Source organism: Crinia signifera, chromosome 2 (genome assembly GCF_055691185.1).
Source record: "Crinia signifera chromosome 2, ASM5569118v1, whole genome shotgun sequence".
NCBI classification, from domain to species: domain Eukaryota; kingdom Metazoa; phylum Chordata; class Amphibia; order Anura; family Myobatrachidae; genus Crinia; species Crinia signifera.
This window is the reverse complement of record NC_139218.1, coordinates 195,760,976-195,785,483: the sequence shown is the minus strand read 5'-3', so window position 1 is coordinate 195,785,483 and position 24,508 is coordinate 195,760,976. Positions and strand designations below refer to the sequence as shown.

Genomic DNA, 24,508 nt, shown 5'->3' with positions numbered 1-24,508 from the left:
CCCTGTACAACGGGGCAGTCTGGCAGGGGACGTTGATGGACAGGGGGGTGTCCGAAGGTGCGCACTATATTCACTCTTTACTTTTCCATACCCCCACTTCAAAATTTCCATACCCCCACTTCAAAATTTCCACTTCGACCACTGTATATATATATATATACAAATAAGGAGCAAACATTCTGCTTATTTTTTTTATTGTAGGGTTGAAGTCCACATAGCCGTCAGTAATAATTCATTGAGTAAAAGGTAGCCTGCTTCACGCTGCCAGTCCCTCAGACTAGACTCAACAGGTGAGCTGCTGTCTGACTGTGTAGTGACAGTCCAGCCGAGGTGCCGGGATTCACTCTCCTCCCAGCTCCTCCTCCTGTTGTCTGACCCCTGCTTCCTCTCTACTGAAGCTGTTGCTGCCTGGTTTCTAACGACATGATCTTGTGAAGATAAATAAAGTGTAATATATTACTCAACCACTGCCTCTCTCCATCAGCCATTCTCTGTCAGACTCTCTGGTGTCAGTGACTGTTTCTTTCCATCACATTCTTCTTACCCACTGCCTGTAACGCTCTCCCTGTCACCCACTGCCACTTACCCTCTCCCTGCCATTCTCTCCCTGGTGTCATCAGCTGTCTCTCTCTAGTCCTGTACGCACACATCCATTTGCTTTTGATTCAATGTTAGATTTGATTTTCTATTAGATCTGGCATTAGATCTTTCCATTAGATCTGTACTTTTGCAATAGATATAGAATTTGATATACATACGTGGTACATTGTACACATTCGATTTACTAGATTGAATTCGATATTTCCTTGGCTGCACAGTAGATTTGGTACTTATGTAGTATCTGGGCTGCCGATTTTTTGATTGTATGCCTTAAGTTAAGGCATACAATCAGATGCGATGCGATGCGATATCGCATCGCATCGCATACGACCATGCGATGCGATGCGATGCGATGACCCGATTTTTCCATAGGATTCAATGTTAAAATGGACTGAGTCCATTTTAACATGGAATTCAATGGGAAAAAGGGGTCCTTTTCATACCCCTACTATCCAAGTGGGCATGGAGTTGGATATAAACCTGTGGCGAGCGTAGCGAGCCACCGAGCCCGAAGCGTGGCGAGCGAAGCGAGCCCCGCGAGGGGACGGTATTCTGTGTCCCCTCGCGGGGCTCGCTACGCTCGCCACGCTTCGGGCTCGGTGGCTCGCTACGCTCGCCACAGGTTTATATCCAACTCCATGCCCACTTGGATAGTAGGGGTATGAAAAGGACCCCTTTTCCCATTGAATTCTATGTTAAAATGGACAGAGTCCATTTTAACATTGAATCCTATGGAAAAATCGGGTCCATCGCATCGCATCGCATCGCATCGATATGGTCGGGTGCGATGCGATGCGATGGACCCGATTTCAAAATCGGCAGCCCAGTTACTACATAAGTACCGTAGATTTTTCTGTTCCATTTTGTGAAAATGGGAGTGCGCATCAAATTGAATGTAGATCGAAAGTGACACAAAAACCATTCGATTTCCTTTAGGATTCGATTAGATTTTGCGTCTATAAGCAAAATCGAATCGAAAATCGGGAAAAATCGATGCATGTGTACAGGGCTTTAGTCACATTCTCTGCCCCCCACTGCTTGTTTCAAACTCTGCTCTTTTCTTATCGTGGCTTGTGTAAAATAAATGTACAAATGCAAAATGCAGCATATGATATAAAGAACTGAAACAGTTTACAAACCATTAAAGATCGCTGACAGACACGCTTTATTGATTAATCACTTGGTATTGTTTAGGTTGCTGGATGCAGTTCTATTTACTCTATTTATAAATATATATATATATATATATATATATATATATATATATACTACAATAGGTTAAATTTTGCTCAGTAAGAGTGGTTATCATCAGGGCAGCTGAGAGTGAGGGGGAGCGGGTACTTATTACCCAGGCCCAGGCTTGCTGGAGGGGCCCCGCAGGGGCCCTGGTCTGACCCCTCCCTTCCCCCTCCGTCCCTCCCAGGTAGCAACAGCAGCACATACTTCTACAGCATGTGCTGTGCTGCTGCTGAGATTACAGTTTTTAGAGTTTTCTTTCACCCTCCTCTAAACATTTTGGGGCGTGGCCTAAGTGCGGGATATGCCCACACCTCCCACACTTAGGCCATGCCCCCCAAATTTTACCGGGGACTGGCATTTCTCTCGGCTGCCCTGGTTATCATGCAATATACTGTAAGGTAAGGATTACGAGCTTCATGGGCCTGAGGCTAAAAATTATCAAGGGGCACAGAAACTGTGGCCAGTGGTGTGTGGGTGTAGCCAATGTCATGTGGGCATGTACACAATCTACACTATCATCCCAATGCTTGCCTAAATACTATAAAGTAACGGAAAATAGACACACAATTTCAATATGTATGCATACCTCAACTTTTGATGGCACTGCCGCAAGGCCATGCCCCGTTTTCACTGTTGTGGGGACATGCCCAGCATGCACAGCGCCTATTCATGTATGACAGGGGGGACTTACAACTGCCCAGTAGTATTCAATTTCATGTTTTTTTTGCAGATGCCAATGCATTGTTTTGTTTTTAAGTCCAAATGGCATTGGAGACTATTAAATGGGCAAAAATGACTTTAACAAAAAAAAGGCACTTAATTGAATACCCACCCCCCATAGCCCTAAAATGTACAAGATCATATTAGCACATTTTACTATTTAGAAAGAACTTTAAGTTGTACAGTACCTGGTCTTGTCACTGTATATTTAAGTCCACTTCAATATTACCCAAACTGCAAAAAGATCTGTGAGAGAGTGGAAATAATACATTATGAGTTTGGGTTCAGTTACTAGAACCATTAAAAAAAAAAATCATGCCAAGAATTTCTTAGAAAAAGAAATATACATAGATTTGCATATCTACTAGGTTAACAAAGCAGAAGCCACATACTATCAGTCAAGTTTCCACTAAATTACAGTTATATAAGTTCCAGTACAGTTTGCAGATCAAATAGATTGTAAATTAAGAACCGAAGAGGCTCAACACTAAAGCTGGGTACACACTGGGCGATTCCCGGCACCGGCGATATTGCGATATTAATAACTATATTGGCGGTGCCATGGGAGAATCGTATAACGCATACACACTGACCATTGACATAAAAAATATTGGTCAGTAACATAAACGGGACGCCAGCTCTGTACACACAGTCGCTGGTGATATTGTCAGATTGAGCTGCATTTACAGATGACATGAGGGACATTAACAATGCATGGTAGCACGCATCGCTAATGACATTGAGCATACACACTGACTGATGTTCTCAATATATTGTTAACAATATTTGTATTGGGCATATTGTTAACAATATATCGCCCAGTGTGTATCCTGCTTAAGGGAACCACATTTTGACATACCTCCCAACTGTTACAATTTTTTTCGGGACAGCCATGAATTTTTGTGGCTGTCCTTCGTCCCGACAGGCAGCAATGTCCTGCGTTGGAGGAGCAGCTAGGGGCCCACCTGCCCCTCGCTGCTCTGCTTAGCAGAGTATGTGCACAGCATCTATTCATTGGGAAACAAGGGGCATGCTAACAGCTCATAGAGTGCAGGACATGCCCCCTCGTAGGCAATATTGGAGCATGGCCTTACGGAAAGTGCAGCAATTGTAGACCATGCCCCTAACCATAAGGCCACACCCCTACTTTTGGACACACACCTTCAACGGGTGGAGCTGTTCCTCCTTACAGTATTTAAAATATGGGAGGTATGAGTTTGACCTATATAAACCTATATGATCTATACTTATATAAAATAGGGTGAGTAATGCATACTTCTTTTTTATGGCAGTGGTTCCCAAACTGTGTGCCGTGACACCCTGGGGTGCCTCAGGACACCAGCAGTGGTGCCCTTGGTTGGCGGTCCAGTATCAGTTCAAATTATTTATGTGCAATGTAATAGACAAAACCAGAGCCTGTGGCTTCCAGTCATACGGTAGCAAATGTGGACAAACACAAGCTGTCCCTCAGAATATAACTGAGTCTAACAATGACCTAAAGATGGAGCCCGTGTCATTGTTATGAGGGCTGGCGATAGAACCGCCAGCCCTCGCCAGCCCTCGCCAGCTGCCAGGCTCACAATCAGGGAGGGGGGCCGTGAACACACGACGCTCGTGTGCCCTGTTCCGACGGAGCTCCCCGCTTCCATCCGCCACCTCCCTGTCCGCCGTCACCGGTCCCTCCATCTTCCTGCAAACCCCCTAACCCTGCCCGTCTCCCTGAAGCAGAGATGGGCAGGGTTTCCGCCGCCGAGTGACTGGAACGCGCGTGCGTGTGAGACGCTCGCACGTCCCAGTCTGATGGAGTCCCTCTCAGCCAGCGCTCATCAGCCGGGGACATTCTGGCGGGCGCTGGAGCTGAATGAGAGGGGCTCCATCTGTATTTTAAAAAAAATACTTAATTTATTTTTTCTAGTCCTAGAGATGCCATGAAAAAAATTCTGATACTCTTGCCTGCCTTTATTCAAAAAAGTTTGGGAACTACTGGTCTAAGGAGTAGGAGGAGAAGTTCACGGAGACAGTGTGTGGACTTAATGTAATTGCTGTTGGTTCTGGATCTTGGGCCTAACTCAGCATGGATTGCTAATTAGAGAAAATGCAGTGGACTGCAAGCAGAAAGCTGCTGCCAAAACAGGGTAAAAACGTCCCCTTGCAAAACTGCGATGCATTCGCAGATCCATTCCAAACACCAAATCATCAAACTTTTTTTTCCATCTGCACCAGTCTTCCACAATCTGATCAAGAACCCTTCTGAAAGTGGCTATTGCTGACGTCAGAGCAACCCAAAAAACACCAGGAAGTGCCTGCATTCCACAAACATACGCAGCAAATGCTATGATTCTGCCTCTAAACCATGGCTTCCTATCAATCAAACTGCAGCTACTTTGTGACTTGTGGCTACTCTGTGACTATACATAGTCTCTGATTAGCGATCCATGCTAAATTAGGCCCTTTGTGTGAGTGTGCCCATTTCTTAAAGCACCAATAAAAACAAAACTGGGAAGTGTGTGTGCGTGTGCGGTGAAGGGAATGGTGCCTGGGTGGCATGGTGATGGATTAACTTGATCACAGCCCTTACTTGGGTTCAAAATGCCCACAACTGCATTTACTGTACATTGACCCATCTGCTTCACTGTGAGACTGGACCAAAATATATTTAGATGGCATACCCTGCTAGTACGGTACACAGCCTAGCAGCAAATTGATAATGATGATGATTACCATGTATGGCTGTGTGTGGTACAAAATTTGTATCACAGAATTATCAATGGCTGCCAGGCTGTGTGTGGTATAGCCATTGATAATGTGACATCCAGGCAACTATTAGTGTCTGTAATTCAAGATGATATAGTGACAGTCTGTGCAATTTTTTCCCCCTAGACTAGAGATGGGTATACCGTAACAGGAGCCTATTAACAAGCAAAAAAACTCGGCGCCGCAGCAGTACAGACTGCGCGCTGCCAAGATGGTGCAGCAACTAGTCAACTCTACTGAAGCAGGTGGAGTTGGAGGTGGGGCCCGGGGCATCACGCATGGAAGCGTGTTATACATAAGGGCCAGACGCACTGCACTGTGTCAAGTCCTTGGACAGTACTGTAACACACACAGGACCAGATGCACTAAGCTTCAAAAGTGATAAAATGGGGAGTGATAAACAGCCAGCCAACCAGCTCCTGCCTGACATTTTTCAAACATAGTGTGTGACATGGCAGGTAGTGGCTGATTGGCTGGCTGTTTATCACTCTCTATTTTATCACTTTTGAAGCCTAGTGCATCTGGCACATAGTTGGGCAATACTATATATAGATTCTATATGCAATTAAATTAAATTTAAATGAAAATCCATGGACAGTCGCGCTGACGATACACAGCCGGGCATGAATATAGATTCATATGCATGCCCAGCTGTGTCTCGGCAGTATGACTGTCCATTACCCCAGGAATTTCATTTTTACCCCATTTGGGGTAATTTACCCCTGTTCCCCGACCACTGCTATAGGTCGTATGTAGTATAGGCTGTATCAAACATTGAAATAATATAAATAAGTGGTCAGTAAAAAGGTTATATAAAAAAATATAAAATAATAAATACACAAATATACAGTAAAAGAACCAGTACTGCACTTTCTAAGCTCACATTCTCCCACCTCACGGTAAGGCTCCTGTTTCTTCTCTCTGTTAGCTGCTCTCTGGTCCAGTGCACTAACTGAGGACTCAGATTTACACACATAGCAAACCTAATAGAAGAAGCTGCTACCACTGGGCATGTGCAGCAGCTCTGCTCAGTCTTTTAAACTGCATGATGTAATTGTATTTTATACCATTATAATTGTTGTTATATTTTAAGCCACTTACCAAGAGGATGGGGGTTTCCAGGAAACCGAAACCCCACCTTGCGTTTCCCCATGCCCCAGATGACATCATATTGATACATTAAACTTTTATTAAACTGGGGGGGTGCAAAACTATTGAATATCACATTGTTAAAGCTTCCTAAATTTCCTTTTTGTTTCTGACAAAAAGGTAAATACTGTAAGGAAGGTATCATATATTTTACATTTGAAAAATAGGCACATTGGCCACATGATATTATAAACACAACAATGCCCGCAATTTTATTACTCTGTATTAAGTGCATTTCACAATAAAAAAAAATATATAAAGTACAGTATGCATATGTACTAACAGATATTATTTTTGCTAATAGTGCTTGAGAATGACCTCAAAGACAAAGTACAAAATCACGGAAATGCATTCAAAGTCCCTGATGTGACCGGTAGAGACCACAACATACAACTAAGTAAGACTGGAAAATTCTGGAATTTCAATCAGCATGTAAAAAGGAAAAAAAAAATCTAGGCCTTTGCCTCTCACCCCTCCTCGGCTTGTGGAAAGACGCTTCAGTTGCCAAAACCTATACCGTGTTCTTCTGAAACTTGAATATTTTGTAAAAGAAAAAATACCCTTCTCTTCCTGAGCCCACTTTTAGAGGAGAGGAGCGGTTTTCATGTCATAAGCATTGACATGGGAAATAGGCCCAGTTTGGAAATGCCTTTGTAAATGATTCCTTATAGAAATTTGCCCGTAAAACTAATTCCGGCTTTTATAATAATAAAAAACAAAACCTTGTCTCATTTTACATCCAGAAAAATCGACAATTATTAACATTAGCAAAAATTTCATAAAAGACATGAAGAAATAACCTGTAATGTGTAATACTGTGCTTATACAGCTATCTTAGATCACTGCTAAGCAGTTTCTCCTTGCAAATTTATACGAAAAGCTACAGTACCAATTCAATTATTTGTCACTTTAACAGATTACAGGGGCAACACTGTACTTATTTATTCTCAGAGACAGTTCAGGCTTCTTTCTTTAAACATTATGGAAAAAAAACTTGGTAACTTCACATTGCAGGTTAAGGGGTCATCGGAAATAGTTAATCTGTAATGTAAGAATGCAGCAACATTTATTTTGCTACATGCTCTGCTCCAAAAATACTGCTTATTGGAATGAACCCAAAATCTCCAGTGAATAATTACTTTGTGCAATTCATTGTTACTGTTTTGGATAAAGAAACCTTAATACCCAATCATTTATTTCACAAAATGGACTTATTCATGTAAGATAGTGACAACTTGTTGAAGAGAAAGAGAAAATGTATAGAGACAAAGGGAACAAAAAGGGAGAAGACCCCAAAACCGTTCCAAGCAGCACTAATAGTTAATAAAATATTATATAGCTGAAAGAATTGGATGATCTTTACAATAAAAATAATTGTATTTATATTTAAAAATTAACTAACATGCATTGAATCCTCGGTTATGGCAGAAGATAGCACTAAAATAAAAAAACACTGCACAAGCAATAGCACATGAATAGCATAAGGTGGGTCTGTTCCTATAATGCCCTTAAATTGGCAGTCCTTTTTGTCAAAGAAACCATAGAAACAATGTGGGCTATAGTTACTCCTCCATTTTGTTGCAAAGTATCCACACCTAGCAAGGATATACCTTCTCAATCTGAGAAAAATGGGTTAGGTAGGTATTGCAGGGGGTGTGGTATGATTCACCGACAGTCGGGATCCCGACAGTCATTATCCTGACGTCGGGATCCCGACTGCCTGGTCTCAGACAGCGTGGCCAGCACAACAAAGCCCCTTGCGGGCTCGCTGCGCTCGCCGCGCTCGCCACGCTGCGGGCACGGTGGCGAGCTTTGCTCGCCACCTATTCTATTCTCCCTCTATGGGGGTCATGGACCCCCACGAGGGAAAATAGCCGACGGCCGTCGGGAACCCGGCCGTCTGTGTTTTAACAGTCGGGATCCCGACGTCGGGTTAATGACTGTCGGGACCCCGTCCGGCAGCCATTGCAGGTCCCAAACACTGTTTTAAGGGGTTCAACATCCGTAGGAATGCAGAAGTCCTCACTATTGATGTGGCCAATTTGGAATGTGCAAATGTCCAGTGGTCGCTGGAGTTGATTCCTGATGGAATAGCAGTCCAGGGAAGTGTTCCCAGCGGTGCAGGTGTTTAGGCCTGAAGGGTCTTCAAGTGAAAGGACTGGTTCAGACTCCACAAGAAAATGCAGATAGAAGTCAGTGCAGGTTAAGGGTCTCATATGCGTTTCGTTGCCTTCCCAGATGCAGCTTTATCAAGGATGAGTGTTTTTGGATTACATCTCACAAAATATTGAATGATAAATAGGCACCTTAGAAAGTAACAGCCTCAGTACAAGAACTGAGAGCAGAGATAACTTCGATCAGAGCTCTACTAACATGCTGAAATTAAACAGATGTAAATTCCAGGAAGTGATGGATCAACAGAAGTCTGATTTTAGAGCTGATGTTGATATATTATGCAGCCACATGCAAGATCTTGTGAGCTGTTAAACATGTACAAATCTCACAATTAGGGGCAGATTTATGACAATCTGTATGTCATATGCAGATGGGATATAATAAAAATGTCCCAATCCACATTGCGATTTTTTTTATCTAATTCATGCAGGGACAGCGCTTGCGAGAAAGCTCTGTCCCTGTGAATGCACTCCACAGTCTTATTACATTGGAGCACTGCACAGCTTTCTCTATCAGTGGGAAGAGAAAGCTGTACAGTGGAAGAGAATCACAGAGAACCCTGCAATTATGCTATCAGAACATAGCGTAATTATTAGGGCTCACTTCTGTGTTTTTTTTTCTTCACTTTTTGGGGGCATATTTATCCTGACCGCATTTCCTATTATAAGTATCCATTGGACCCTCACCAGGGATTCCAGGAAGGTTGTATCCTAGTCTGTTATAAGAAAACTTTTCTCATCTAGGCCGGGATGTATCAACGCTTAGCGGTGCACTGACATCCCGTTTTCGAGTCCGCATTGTGTTCGCGTGATGTATGAACAAAGTTTTGCATTGTTGATTTTAAAAAAAACTCTGCCGGTGTAAAGTATCACAGAGTTTCTGGCGCGGCAGTCCTTCTTGTTTTCTATGTAAGCTGATGCGCTGTGGAATGTTTTAACATTCGCAGCGCTCAGCTTAGCCCTGGTATTATTCGCCAAGTATTTCAGGCGATATACACTGCTGTGCCATTCTAGAAAATAAAACTGTAAGGTAATTGCAATGTTTGTTCCTATTATATTAGGGTCTGCCAACCAGAGGTAAAAAGTGTCTTGTGGGATGCATTTTTACAGTATCTTGGAGGCAATTTTGGAGTTGTGTGGTTGTTGTGATGGGATGGTTATGAAAGTGGAGCATGGTGTCAGGCACATTATGGTGAGGTGAGAACATCAGGGCAAGGTACGTGGCTCATTCGGACACATTGGGGTGAGGTGTGTGCCAAATTACGGTTGGGTAAATGGACATGTTAGTGTGGGGTTTAATGCAAATTAGGGCGAGGTGTCAGGCTTCTTATGAATGGCAATTTCAGGCGAGGTCTGAGGCTTGGGAGGGGGAGGGGAAAGGAATATTAGGGCGAGGGGAAGGCAAGACACATCTGCGCATGTCAGAAAACAAGAAGCCGTCATTGCGCATGCGCAAAACGAAGACAAAAAAAACTAAAACAATCCGGCGGAGGGCAGAGTTTGCGCAGCCCATTAGAAAAGATAACAAAATAATACATAACGCGGACAGTTCCGCAAAACGGGTGCGAAACAAGCCCGAAAAAAAAAAAGGTAACTTCACTTTATAAATGCGAATATTGATACATCCCGGCCTTACACACTAATGCCCATTAAACCTAAAACACTGTAGGCTGTATAGTAATTGTTATTACATTTTAATGATGCAGCCACAGTCATGAGGATTACTGATAGGTAACTTCTGATATCCACTGTTAAATTGCTGTCATTGTGTTGTGCTTTGACACAAATCTCATATTTACCCTATACAGTACCATCCCATCAAAATATCTTGAATTCTTTACTGAATTCTTTACTCTTCATTAGATCTCCAACTGTGATTCCCCAACTCAGATACTCTCCTTCACTCCTCAAATATTCATAGGTGTTCCTAGAGGCGGCAGTCTTCCTGAGTTCTCTCAATGGGGGTGATTCTGGTTGGTTTGCAAAAGCAAACTCCTTCTTTAATTGATAAAACCATGTCCAATGCAGGTGGGGCAGATGTAACATGTTCAGAGAAAGTTACAGTTGGGTGAGTTATTTTGTTTCTGTGCAGAATATATACTACCTGCTTTATTCTTACATTGTAATTATAGATTTCAGTTTGAACACACCCCAAACAAATGAGTTTGCTTTTGCAAACCAACCAGAATTATCCACAATATCTCCTTCCACATAAGAACCTACTTGACATAGTTACTGGACCTTTAGTTACCCCTGGAAACAATCAAACCATTTTCTTTCACAGCTATAACTTTTTAACCTTAGATATACCTTTTTGGTATATCTACCAAGATCTAAATTTCAGTGGGTGTTGACCCTGATTAAATGTTAGCATGATTATAATATTTGCAATATGTCTCCAGCAGTGTCATTTGGGTCCAGCAGTCAGCTAATGAGTTCTTCCAAAAGATCTAGAGGCCTTCTGGTGGGTATCAGTAGTGCCTAAACCCTTAACAGTATTACCTAACTCTGAATTCCCTTCAAATAAGCTAACCCTTCCCGTAGTGTCTAACCATTACCTCATGTAGGCTAACCCAAACCCTCAACTGTCAGTCTGTGCAAAATGTCTGCATTTCACGTCAACTCCCTTTCAACTAAAGTCTTCCCCTCAAGTGTTTTATTTAACACAAAAATGTAAATGTATCATCATCATCATCAGCTCACCCGAGTCAAAACATTGAAACCCTTTTCTTAACCACAAACCTTGTTCAGTATTCTAGTGACACATCATACGCATAATGCAGATCTCTTTATCATGATTTCCTTGGTACAATATATGCCTAAAAAGTGTGAGTCCTGTTGGAGAAAGTGCGCTTTATAAATTAAACTTACTTACTTTTCAGCAAAACATTGTTTTTGGATTAGAAAAAATGGCAGGAGACATCAGAAGTAACTTCAATCTGGTTTTCAACCAAAAGTGGAATCCTTCGCCAATGTCGCAAAGAGATCATTCTCACACCAGAGAATCCAAAATGCAAATAAACACACCCACATTTCTTCCTTTCATCAGCTTAACTTACACTGTATATAGGTATTTCCTTCTCAATTATTCTGAGTTGTAGTGCTATAATGTTATTTCATTGGGTCTCGCTGTAGTCTTAGGCTGATCATTCAGAAGCCACGGTCAGTGGAGCAGCCAGAAATTTCCACCTCCCCGAGCCAAAAATGTTTCTGGCACCCATTCCCTCAACATTAATTATATTTTTACCTACATGCTCGTTGCCAGGAGTTTCTTGTTCGTTGCCAGAAGTTACATGGTCATTGAAAAGGTATTCTTGCTCATTGCCAAGGGTTACCTGCTCATTGACAGGGTTTTTTGGTAATTTGGACCTTGGGTATGTCAACCTAGTCACTGGCTACCCAGTGACTGCATACCCATGCTATGCTATTGTGCATGCCTGCCAATCTCTAACAACCTGTACCGTGCATGCGTTACACTTTGTAATTACTGTAGATGTAATGTTTGGTATTAGACATCTATTGTAAATGTGCTGGGGGTTTCCCGGCACATCATTTGGGAGGTGGATACTCAGATGCACAAAGATGCACAGTCTGGTGCACACATGTTATGGTAGTGTTTCATGCATATCGTTGAGCTGGTTGCAAACTCAGATGCTTCATCGCTCACATTGCAGGCCTTACTCTACCATATTATTTGGCCTATAGTAGCATGGGGCCAGTGAAAGCAATAAGAATTATATGATATATAATTTTTATCATGAGAGAAATTCTTGTATCTTTATAGAAAATATATTCTTTCAACCACGTAGAAGAAACGTTAACATATCTGTTCACTACTTGCATAGTCATATAACAATCTGCATGGTCATACAGATGAGTCCAAATACATCTAGCCTCCTTGTGCGTTAAACAGCCCTTGCAAACATTCTTGAGTCAAACAGAGCTTATGCGTTCTGTAAAATGCGACTTGTAGCTCACAGGATAGATCTATATGGATACATTTGTATAACAACCTCCATGGTCATAAACTAGCTGCATGGTCATAAACTAGCTGCATGGTCTATTAACTAACAGTACAAACAACATAATATCAATTCAAATATTTATAGTGGCCTGCAAAATGACAGGTTTTTGTAGGTGTATATACACCATGGACCGGCTCATTAATTGGTAGCCAGCTGCTTTTATTTTTATTATATTTCTCAGGATAAATTAGCTTCATACGTACTGCAATACAGTCAATTCATGTAGCACATATACAGTTCTTGAATCACTGGTCACCCCTGTACAAGGCCACTGTGTATCTCATTAAAGTCTTAAGTATCATATGAATGCCAGTGAAGCGGAAAGTAGAGGTGGCAGTTACAGAATGAAGTAATGCTTGCCCTCTAGTGGCGAATTACTTCTGCTGTTCTTCATCTTGTGATATTGGACGGAAAGTTGAGAGAGTGTTTTGCCTGTATTACGCTGAAAAGATAAGCGAGTACACCAATATCAAGCTAAGAGTCGAGAGCAGATGTCCTCTAATGCTATGTCGCAGTGCAGAGGGTCTGCTCGGATCAGGCATTAGTGGTGAGAGGAAGTAGTAGGAAAAGTGAGCACAAGACCCACTAAAAGTCACTTATTATGTTGCTTCTGCTGTTCTCAGTCATATTTGAAAGAATAGCGGATGGGGAATAAGAGAGCATGGTATGAGGGTCAGGCTAGATAAAGAAGCGCAAAAGTGAAACTCAAGCACTGTTTTCTTATGAGTGACCTCTGATATATCATTCACCCTTATTACTTACTTATTATTAAAAATTTCAGTCACAATATTCTATGTTATATTTTGCTGGACATTGTTCCTTTTTATTGAATGTATTTCCTGTACATTGTGAAATGTTTATACTTTATTGTCGACTTTCATTTGACTGTCTCAATAAAAATTTATATGATAAAAAAAGGGGGTCTGGATAGAATATCCACGTACAGTATGTTGTATTGTTAGTTGTATTTGTTGCTAATGCATCGCATATCACATTTACATATAGTCAATGAATCATTGATGCACTCATTAGTATTTGACATACGTTATTGGCATTCAGCACAAAGTAGAATAATCATATAACGAGGAAAGACAGTTTATGCACCATATACTTTCTGCAAAGTATCGTAGGTATGTGACATAATTGAGCATGTAAATCAATCTAATATGCTTACCAGCCTATAGCATCAATTTAGTCGGCATATGGCTTAGGTTAATCATATAGAGAAGGTAGAGTAATTAGTGCAAAGTACATTTTCTGCAAACCATTCTTAACATGCATTAAGCAGGCATATGGTAATGGTGAGCACAGGAATTAGGAGGGGGGGTATCACAAGGAGGATGCAGTTGGAGATCTCAGGTGCCATATCGCAATTGGTGATCATGCTCCCGTCAATGTGGTCCTTCCTATGCCGCCAGTAGCAGTGGCTGTAGCATGGCCCGGCAAATGCTGGTGACTACCAGTCACCTGTGTACAGCACATCATCTGGTATCGTCTGATGCATGTTTCGCTCAGGCGCTTGTTCACAGAAGGAGTGGTCAAATAACTACCTGCATGTTCATATAACTACCTGCATGGTCATATACTATAGTTGAATTAAGCCTTAAAAAGAGATAAAGTGGAAGGTAATAAAGAGTGATAAAGGACCAGCCAATCAGCTCCTACCTGTTATTTCTCAAACACAGCCTGTAACATGGCAGTTAGGAGCTGATTGGCTGGTCCTTTATCACTCTTTATCAACTTCCAATTTATCTCTTGCTAAGCTACATACACACGGTGCAATATGGTCGCTGAGCAATTTTGGCTTAATTCAAGGGTAGGACAGGACACAGTTTGTCAGGTGTGGTGTGCCAGTTAGAGAAATTAATTTCAGAATTCATTTAGAAATAAAATATAACTTTTATTGGTTGTAGTAAAACTGCGAAATATGAAAAACACATAAATATGATGAACAAAGTGAGTTTTAGTGCGTGTTAAAGAAGCACCTGCAAGACAACCATGTGTCCCATATTAATCTCCTTCTAAATAATAGTACAGTGTAATTGTAATATTTGATATTAACCATCTAGTACTGCTCTGTGATGAAAGATTGTATCAGAGTCTCATGTCTAATGTTGCAGTGTAGTAACATTCATGTGACAAAGAATATAACAGCTTTAGTGATGTGTAACTCAATTCGTTCAATAGATACTTATGTCAGTTGTACAAGATATATAACTACAAATGAATTGCCAGCATACAGTAAGTAGTGTCTGAAACTGATTGACCAAACACTTCAATGAATCATACAGTAGTATCAGGGGGACCCATGTGAAGAGTTGAATATGCCCCAAATTAGTCTCAAAAGTCTGTAGCAATATCAGACTGTATGATTGCCAGATATAGTTAAATGTTCGGAATCAATGTCCCTTTATCGATAACCTGTTTGGCAGATGTGGTCTTAGTACTACATATCATATGTGTTAATATACACGTTGGTATTGCATAGGAAATGAGAGTTTCATAGAATAATGTTTTTTTGCAAACTGACACGTTTTTTATTAGTAAAGATGCAGTTTTATTAATGCGTGTGCAGGAAACCTTTATGGTATATCAAAGAGTGCATAATTAGGCTTTTGTTGCCTGTAACTGTATGGTGGGCAGGTTGCTTAACCCTTTAGGTGTGGAAAAGCACCACTGCCTCTTATACAAAAATTTCGATACAATTCTATTTAAAGAGGTGCGCTACTTAGGAGGACCTGCATGCATCACCATGTATATAGTAACCCATATTGGTCAAGGGTAAGGTGAGATTGATAGGTAACTCACATATGCGGGTGAACATCAATGTGGTTCCTACATTAATAAGTCACACTGCTGGAGTGTGCAATAAACACCCAGTGAAATGTAGCCAGGTCCACATATCTACTGTGGAACTGATCAGTTGCACACAAAAAGTAGTCAGGCAGTATTCAATCAAACATTTGAGCCCATTTGAGGCTGGTTATCAAGACACTGATTAGTGCGGCTGCAGAGACACATGGGAGCACTCGCATGGCTAATGGTGCCAGCGCGTGCTTCACAAATACCACTTCTTCTGGGCAACTGAAGAAGCGGTATTTGGCTTAATATCTCTCAGCAATATACTGCTCAGTGTATCTTTTTCATTAGCGTCATTTTGACTAGAAATCGCTGATTGCTGGTGCACAGAGCATTGTGCACCAGCGACCAGCAAATTTTAGCCATAATCGCAGGATCATTCTCCTGCGACCAGCGACCATTAAGGGCTGGCTTCTATAGCTTTATCTACCACAAAATAAAAAACACACTGGCAATATGATCCCTCAGCAACCATTTAGCCAGCTTTAGTGGCTTATATCGCCCCGTGTGTACAGGGCTTTAAGGCTTAATATATCTGCCCCATGAAAGTAAAATTTTAGGCAAAATTTCATCAGAAATATAGAACATTCTGATTCTGAAGGGATACTACCTGCATTGTCATATAAGCACGGTCAGATAACTGTCTGCATGATCATATACTAACTGCCTGGTCATATACTGCATACATGGTCAAATAAGCATGATTATATACTATATTCATGGTCATATACTGTATGCATGGTCTTATAAGCATGATCATATACTACCTGCATTGCCATATACTAAATGCATGGTCACATACACATGATAATATACTACCTGCATGGCCACTGACATCATCATGCTTCTCCCCATGGCCAATGCAGCACTGACTTTGCACTGCGACAACAGGGCAAACCAATCGATGGCAAAATATTTTTCCTGATTTTCCCCTCACGTGCATGACTGCATCCACAGCTGTGCACATGGAGGGGGAATGCAGTCGCTGCAGTGGCAGGGCATTGTTTACCTGATCACTGGGCATGCATAGTCATACAAGCATGGTCATACTGTATACCACCTGCATGGCCATGCACTACCTGCATGGTCATATACTGCCTGCATGACCATATAACTACCTGCATGGTCTACCTGAATGCTCATATAACTAAGGGCCTTATTCTGATCGGTGCGGCCCGATCAGAATATGCGGCCGCAACCGTGCAGGCGAATCCCCGCCTTCCATACGGATCGCCACCTGCCGTCCGTACGCGGATATGTGGCGATCCGCATGAAATTGGACGGGGATACGCCTCCTCCGTCTTGGGAGCTGCCCCTGCATTCGATGGTCGCCGAACATCGAATGCAGGGCCGCACGCTCCATCAGGTCCCGCAACACAAGACAACACGGACACTTGTCCGTGTGAAATCATGTATGGGGGCGGGCAGCTGACATCTGGCGATGTCAGATGCCCGCCCCGTACCCACGCGTCACGGCCTCATTACCATGCATACGCCCCGCGTTTGCATGGGAACGCCCATGAAACGGGGGGCGTATGCATATTGTAATGAGGCTAAGTAGCCCCTCACGCCCCTCTACGCCCCCTGTGCGGCGTATAAAGAATCCGTGCGGCGAAATCGCCTGAACATGCGCAGCGTGACCTCTGCACATGCGCAGACGATCAACATCGGCGGTCCGTCCGCATGCGGGAATATCCGCACCGATCAGAATAAGGCCTTAAGTGCAGGCATACTACAACCTGCTTGGTCATATAACTGCCTGCTTTGTCATATAGTATCTGCATGGTCATATGAAACCCTGAAAACCTGCATGGTTTTCAGTTGAAGCAGCCATTTCCAGTGAATTCATGGAAAATACTTTGTGATTGAGGTCATTGAGCCATTTAATGAGAGAGACTGGATTTCTATAACACACAACTATACACCTTACATATATCTAACTATTTCATTAGTGTGGGGTTGTGTAAATCCTGTCCAGTTTAACAGAGCAAGATGACCTGTTTGTCTGTACAAGTCTGGGTGTTCATACAATGCCTTTAAACTGCTCACACTGCTGCTAGGTAGAAATAATTAATTGCAATGCAGTTGCTATATTTTTATGTTTCTTCCTTTACCCTTTTTTCTAAGAATCTAGGAGCCTGTGGTTTGGATAAAATGGAATATTTGAAGGGCATTAAAGGGAATTGGTACAAAGGGCTTTTAAAAACAAGTGTGCTTTCAGAATATCTAAAACTAGTTACGTATGAAGGTGTTCTGGAAGTCTTTATGTAGTAAAACATTGGGATCCATTTAAAAATCCATCCCTTTCTGCTTTATGACATCAAGTACAGTGTCAGTTTGTTATACCTTTTTGTATATCTCAATGACCTAACCCATAAAGTTATTTATTTATTATCAGTTTCTTATATAGCGCACACATATTCCGCAGCGCTTTACAGAGAATATTTCAACATTCACATCAGTCCCTGCTCTAGTGGAGCTTACAATCTATATTCCCTACCACATGTACACGCACACACAAACATTGGAGGCCAATTAGCCTGTCAGCATATTTTTGGATTGTGCGAGGAAACCGGAGTACCCGGAGGAAACCCATGCAAGAACGGGGAGAATATACAAACTCCGCACAGTTAGGGCCATGATGGGAATGGAACCCATGACCTCAGCATTGTGAGGCAGTAATGCTAACCATTACACCACCCGTACTGCCCCATGAATAAATGAACAAGGCTTGCTGTAATTAGATGACTCCTATGCATGTTCCCATGCACACAGCATCTATTAACCTTTCATCTGCTAAGCTAAGAGATAGGGGGGCACTTACCTATTCAATGCTGCCATTACTGACAGCATTTTAAGTTGAACCTGCTTTGACGGAAACGGCCACAGATTGTCGACTTCTTGTCCGCTTTCTGACAATCCACAGCCGTTTCCAACAATTTGCAGACTTTCCGATACTTGACAGTCGGTGCAATGAATAATGCTTTTGAAATACTTTCAAATCAGCGTTCCCTGGCTATTCAGAGGGAGGGCCACTGACATCATCATCCTTCTCCCCTTGGCCAATGCAGCACTAAGTCTACTTTTACTCTGCGCTGCGACAACAGGGCAAAACCATTCGATGGTGAGATATTTTGAATGATTTTCCCCTGACGTGCATGGCTGCATCCACAGCAGTGCTCATGGTGTGGGAAATGCAGTTGCTGCGGTGGCGGGGCAGTGTTTACCTGATCACTGGGCTCCGAAATCTGTCAGCCCAGCGATCAGGTCTGAATCAGGCCCTGCACCTCCAGCAGCTCACAGGCTATTACATTTAGCCCTCAGCCTGTGTAATGACTATGTGCATATTCAGACCCGATTGCAAAGCACAGTTTTTAGCAAATGGACAGAACCATGCTGCACTGCATGTGAGGCAGATTTAACCTGTGCAGAGAGAGTTAGATTTGGGTGAAGTGTGTTCAAACATAAATCTAAATTGCAGTGTAAAAATAAAGCAGACAGTATTTACCCTGCACAGAAACAAAATAACTCACCCAAATGTAACTCTGCTCATGTTACATCTGCCCCATCTGCAGTGCAACATGGGTTTGTACATTTGGTAAAAAATGTGCCCCATTACTGTATCTCCAGCTTGGGAAGTGCTGTGATAAATTATATCAGGCTAATATTCACAACTATGTACAGATTAAGGTACTTTGCCTTCCCAAATTATGTCTTATTTCACCAGTTTTCTAGAGAGATTAGAAGGTGGATACTGATGCTCATGAATATGCCCCATTTGGGCAATACTAAAACAATGGGTTTCACAGTTTTTGTATAAATATTCTCTGCATTTTGTGTTTTGTAAGCACCAATTGAAATAACATTTTAATTTATGTTTCAACAGTAAATGTTATTGCATTACTGCGGATGGGCTCTATTTCAAAGGACTTGACAATTCATAACCAGTGCTTGTATTAAGGGGAATAAGAGTCCACTCTTAAGAAATTGTTGAATGCTCTGTGCTGAATGTTTACTGAATACTATGCTATGCTATGCTGTATATTTATATTTGCTAGTGTGTTTATAATGTTAATTGCCAGGATGTTTGCATAGTAATTAAGTTGGCATTATATATCTAATGACTGACTTAATATACTTTTAATTTGTAGCTCTAAGTGTATTATAATGACTGGCGGATTTTTGTGTGTTACTTTCACATTACCTTGTTGTATTAGTTTTCTTCTTTTGCCGATCCATTCACACAAATAATTTTATTTCCACTTAATAAATATGCAAATTAGCAGCTCTGCTTTTACAAATAACTAAAATGATGGCAGTGCGATGCCTCACAACTGTTCATACTGAACATACAGTATGTGGAATCTTTATGTCCTCCTGGATGGTGGCTTGACACTTAGAGGGGAATTCAAATAGCCCTAATCATTTTTTTTCCTGAAAAAAATTTAAGATTTTTGAGCAATGGTCATTATACAATTAAAGCCCCTTTTTTCAGGAGGGCAATATCCTGTTTTTGAGCAATAACACATGGGATACAGGATAAGTATTCGGATCCCAAATGGTATCACAGCTCGGAGGGCTGCTTATTGAGGATTATGGTTTGCATGCCTGAAGCACGCAAAGTATAATCCCCGATAGGATCCGGAATCGGGGCTAATTGAATTGCTCCTAGCAAATCAATTAGCCATGGTAAATTACTGCAGTTAATTTACCCCCCCCGCCCCCTCCCAGAACATCAGATATGAGCCACAATCAAATATTCATTCTTTATTTTCTTGAATCAATATACATAGATAAATGCAGAAAATACAGAGAGCACATGAATGAATACATATATATATTTTTTAAACGGAAGTAGTATAAAGAAAGAGAGAATGCTGTAGCTCTATTGCATGGCCAGCCAACAGAGGATTAAGAGACAAAATGAAGAGAAACATTGAGAAGAGAGAATAAGAGTGAGGGCAGACAGAGAGGGAAGGGGGTCAGAGAGTGGTGATGAGATCCAGGCACAGCCTAACTAGCTACATGTGGAGAGGGGATCAGTATGAAATCCCGGCGGTCGAAATACCGACGCCGGAATCACGACCGCCGCAATGACGACAAGGGGGGGGGGGCGTGGATCCCCCACCCCTTGCGGACTCGCTGCGCTACGCTTGGCACACTATTTTATTCTCCCTCTATGGGTGTCGTGGAGGGACAAAGTGCCGGCATTGCGGTGGCCGTCGGGATTCCGACTACCAGGATTTTGACCGCATCCCGTGGAGAGGCAAGCCATGGTGCCCAGACTTGGCAGATTGCCTACTAATACTGCTCATATATTCCATTCTATAGACATACCAAATGTGAGCAATAATCTATTGTAGGGATGGTAGAGACGACAGTGTCTAGGTCTTTATAATTTGGCATGTTGCAGCAGATGCGACATGGCATAACAGCTTGTTTTGATATTTAGTTAAAAATTGGGAGTTCCAAAGGAAAAAGATGTTTAGGCACTAGGGTCATTGGAGTAGCAAATAGGAGCAAAAGGAGATTAACTATTAATTTACACAAATGTGCTAATTTTGGGCAAGCCCACCAAACAGGCATATAAATCCCTTCAGTAGCGCAATCCCTCCAACATCCATCTGAAACCAAATATTCATTCTTTCATCTGAGGAACATTTACAGAATCAAGAACCTAATTCCCTCAGAAGATGTGCCATACATGCATTTGTATTATCACACCTAGACTACAGTAATGCCCTCTACCTTGGTCTCCCAGCAAAATAAATGCACTGTTTACAGGAGGCACAAAATGCAACTGGCAAGTAACAAGTAATACTCTTCTCTACCCCATTCAGTGGCAACCTGGAGAATCCATTTTAAGATTGGTTTACTGAACAAACATAACCAGGGCCCAAGGTACAATACCTGAAGCAACATCTGATTCCTTACTGTCTGCTCGATTACAATGAAGTGAATATGAAGGAATATTGGCAGTACATACACTCTCCCTTACTTCATCTAGGGTCTGTTACTAAATAAAACACAACCCAAATGATCTGTTGGGTTAGGCTTTTTTTTTTCTTGCATTTAAGGTGCAAATGTATAGCACTGAGTCCTTTTGGCAGAAAAGGACACATTTTTATGTATAAATTGATATTGATACTCGTAGAGTATCACATGCTCTCATCTACTGGCCCGATATTCAAGAGATTCTTATTATATGTATGTGTTATAGAGAAACATTTATTAATTAAAACGGTATATGTATTGTAGCCTGACTGCAGCATTATTTATAATTTTTTTATTCATATAGAGATTTTTTTTGCATTATTTTGTATGAATGCATCACTATTGAATTTTCTATTTTTTTATTATTATTTTGGGTAGTAATTACACAGCTTAACCCGCACCTAATTGAATCAACCCATTTAATTGGCCACTTCTCACCTGGGCACTCTACATCCATACATAACCGGATTTGAAAAAGGTGATGCAGAACTGGACTGGGGCTATATGAAATACTGTATGTGAGTTCTCTGATTAATCGATTATATATTTATATCTTCATTTATCTATAACCATTGAATGGGATACATCAAATTTGGTGAACCCGTGATACAGTACAGATTAGAAGACTCATCTTAATCAAAATGAACCCAGACCGCAGTCTCTACTGAGAATAATAGACATTGAGGCCCGCGTCGCTACTGAGAATAATAGACATTGAGGCCCGCAACGCTACTGAAAATAATAGACATAGAGGCCTTCGTCACTACTGAGAATAATAGACATTGAAGCCTGCATCGCTACTGAGAATAATAGACATTGAGGCCCGCAACGCTACTGAGAATAATAGACATTGAAGCCTACAACGCTACTGAGAATAATAGACATTGAAGCCTGCGTCGCTACTGAGAACAATAGATTGAGGCCTGTGTTGCTAGATTGAGGCCTGCATTGTTATTTTGCAATATAGATCATTAGGCATTTCTAAAATTGCAAGGATATTTATTTCATACTGTAAATTAAATTTTGCTTGTTCAGTTAATGCATAGGTTTTGGTGCTAACATAACTTTTCCACAGCTCAATCTACATTACAGGCTTAGTTATAATGGAAAATTCAACTTGCATTCATAGGGTTAACGCCAGTAGTGAGTAAAAGTCGATCAATTATCGTTACTTTTTTTTTTCTGTTTGGTTGGATCCAAGACTGGCGTTTTCTGGTTTGAATTAAAAGAAAACAGCAGCAAAATGAGGCTTTATTGTAACTCTGAAAGAACCAGCTGGGAATACGCCAAAATAAGCAAAAGGTTATTTCTGTAAAAATGAAGGGGGGAAAGCACAACAAAAAACTTACATTTTCTGTAAGGTTCTCCTTTTTGAAAGGAAAAACCTCAACTCCTTATTTTGTTTCTTTAAAAATGGGGAGGGGGTAATGTTCTAGAAGTAAGGTAGAAAAAAACATGTTTTAAAAATCCTACGTTTTTCATTTAATTAAGATTTGGAATCCACTGTGTTTTCCTTACAAACAGCTTCTGAATAAAATAATAGGCTCATTTTACTTTCTTAGTTTAGGATGGATAAAAGGTCTCTCTATCCAAAAAGAGTGGACAAGGATGGTTCTTGGGCCTCATGTACTGTATAATATCAACTGGACGACTAGCTCAAATGGACTTATATTTGCTTTTTACATGGGGCCTGATTTAGAGTTGCACGATATTGTACATCCGAAAGAAGGCGGTTTTGCAATTCTGTATGGCTAATAAGCTAATTCCGGTATAGATGTCTGGTGTCTGCATGCTTCAGTGAATGGCTGTTGCATATCAAGTGCACCATCTGATCACACTGCATGACCATCGCATCACTGAGTGACCTACTGGTTCTTCAGATGTCTATCTCAGATCCACAGCTGAGGTCAGTATAGCCAGACACAGATACTGCACTTCTACAAAATGGAGACGACACCTCTGTACAAGTCTTACTTGCCTACTCTCCCAGAAGCTGACGAAGACTCCCGATTTTTGGGGTAGATTCCATACCCTTGGAAAAGCAAGCGGATATACAGCATCCTGCATTTTGCCAATAAGGAGGGCTTAATGACACAAGCACCTGATCCAGTCACCTGAACTGAGAGGAGACTATAAAAAGTTGACAAGTTTGGTTCAAGTCCAAAGTAGGCCCATAATAAGAAACCACTGCAACTGTCTGCTCCTCTGCCATGGTCACAATCTAGCACTGTAAAATCCATGCACTTTTGCAGAGAGCTAGACTCATTTGTACAGAGGTGCACAAAAAAACACAAGAGGATTGTTGTGTTTTGACTATTGTGCAGTGTCTACTACATTAAAGGGTTATAGCTGAAATGTGTACAATAGATAAAATCTTTCTAAAGGTGCCCATACGGTACGGCGACTTCTCCCCTTGGAGAAGTCGCCGGCAAGTCCCCTTGAGCTTTTCGGGACCTTTCCGGGCAGCAGGATCACATGTGATTTATCACATGCGGTCCTTTTGCATGTGATAAATCGAATGCAATCCCAGCCAAGCCGTCCTAGCTCAGAAGCAATCCAAGAGATTGCTTCTGCAGCCTGTGCAACTCGCAGGCTCCAGTGCGATGCACACGGGGCCGAGCATTGCATCGGACCTGTCATTCAAATGCAATTTGGGCACTTTTCCTGCAATTGATCACAGGTGAATTGCCTAGTGTATGGTGGCCTTTAATTCAACAAAAGAAAGTCTTTCCTACATTGATATCCTGTGCACCCTCAAAAAGTACAATTATAGGTGTCATCAGGGCCGATTAAAGGTTCCAGGTGCCCTAGTCTAATACACATATAGCTTTTAATGCTACTAAACACATGTGTATGGGTGCTCAGGTACTCCCCAATTATACTGCCCATGTGAAGTTTATACAGTTGCCAAGTAGGATCTAATGCTTGTGACATGGGAAAGAGACTTTTAGCTGATCAGCTGACGCTCTAGCACAATATACAAGTAATGGTTCA

The 24,508-nt window shown here is 41.6% G+C and overlaps 1 protein-coding gene across 2 annotated transcripts in view; it reads right to left on the bottom strand.

Moving 5' to 3' along the window:
- The window catches only part of COL8A2 (collagen type VIII alpha 2 chain), a 174,884-nt gene that overhangs the window by 106,053 nt on the left and 44,323 nt on the right, over positions 1–24,508 (bottom strand). For both annotated transcript variants that reach the window (XM_083173516.1, XM_083173515.1), the window contains exon 2: positions 2,748–2,805. The gene's annotated coding sequence lies outside the window, so the exon portion shown is untranslated. The remainder of the gene's footprint in view (positions 1–2,747; positions 2,806–24,508) is intronic.